The sequence below is a fragment of the Otolemur garnettii genome, unplaced genomic scaffold (assembly GCF_000181295.1).
Source record: "Otolemur garnettii isolate 467f Iridium unplaced genomic scaffold, OtoGar3 scaffold00068, whole genome shotgun sequence".
Classification (NCBI taxonomy): Eukaryota; Metazoa; Chordata; class Mammalia; order Primates; family Galagidae; genus Otolemur; species Otolemur garnettii.
The window spans coordinates 6043096-6044379 of record NW_003852463.1 but is presented as its reverse complement, the minus strand read 5'-3'; the positions used below and the strand labels follow the sequence as shown (position 1 = coordinate 6044379).

Genomic DNA, 1284 nt, shown 5'->3' with positions numbered 1-1284 from the left:
TTTAAAACTCTGTGGTTATGTTAATTGACTCTAAAGCAGTGAGGGGATTAGAAAAAGAAGAAACAGAGGTATAGATGGTGGTGAGCCCAATGAGCCACAATATGTGTTAGTAAAAACTGTTTATAGCAGTGTTTTTCAAACTTTTTTATCTCATGCCATACTTAAACCTATAGTTAAACTTCCATAGCACCCTTAAATTAAGTTGCTAAAAAAGAATATACTTACTGTTCTTTGAACTTCTTTTGAAAATAATTTAATTAATGATCTTTAAAAATTTCCAGCTGGGCGCAGTAGCTCATGCCTATAATCCCAGCACTCTGGGAGGCCAAGATAGGTGGACTGCCTAAGCTAGAGTGAGACTCTGCCTTTAAATATAGCTGGGTGTTGTGGCAGGCACCTGTATCCCAGCTACTTGGTAGGCTAAGGCAAGAGAATCACTTGAGCCCAGGAGTCTGCGCTTGCTGTAAGCTGTGACGACACTCTACTGGGAGTGACAAAGTAAGACTGTCTCAAAAAAAAATAAAAATTATTTTTTCACAGCACATCAAAGATCCTCTTATGGCATACCAGTGTGCTGTGGCATACCAGTTGAAAATCACTGATTTAGAGAAATTTAATAGGCCAGCTGCTTATTATAAATCAAAGTTCTGCTTTATCAATAATTGAGTTAAAATGAACAGAATCAATTTAATGTATTTCTGCTGGTTGGAATGTAAGTAATTACCATGGTTCTACTATGAGATAGATTATTCTAGAGAAGGACTGTCCGATAGAATTTTTGCAATTTGAAAACATTCTACATCCACCGTGGCCTGTATGGGTGGCCATTGGCCACATGTAGCTAGTCACTGAGCACTTGAAATGTGGCCAGTGTGGGGGGTACATGTGTACCTTTGACTCAAGTGGTACAAAAGCAGTCCATGTAATCAAAACATGTGTACCCCTGTAATATTCTGAAATTTTAAAAAAGATCACTGAAGGCTTGGTGGAGGTATTTGGTGTGGTGCTTGCTGTGGCACTGGAAATCATTATATAAGCACCCCTGGGTTCCAGGTTTCTTGACATTGGGTCCATTGTGTGGCAATGCCAGATAACTACTGAGTGCCTTCTGAATCACTTGGAGGTAATTGCTTTTTCACTCTGCATTTTTACTTCCCCAAAGAGAACATTTATAGGACCTGTGCAAAACAGTGTGGCACAGGATATTATATCCTGTTGGGTAAAACTGATAGCAAATTCTAAGAATTAGGTCTTATTGCTTTTCAGATGTTTCCTTATGAGTAT

General features: G+C 38.7%; 1 protein-coding gene across 3 annotated transcripts in view; it reads left to right on the top strand.

Moving 5' to 3' along the window:
• ANXA4 (annexin A4) overlaps positions 1-1284 on the top strand; it is a 65720-nt gene that overhangs the window by 53135 nt on the left and 11301 nt on the right. The window lies entirely within an intron of this gene.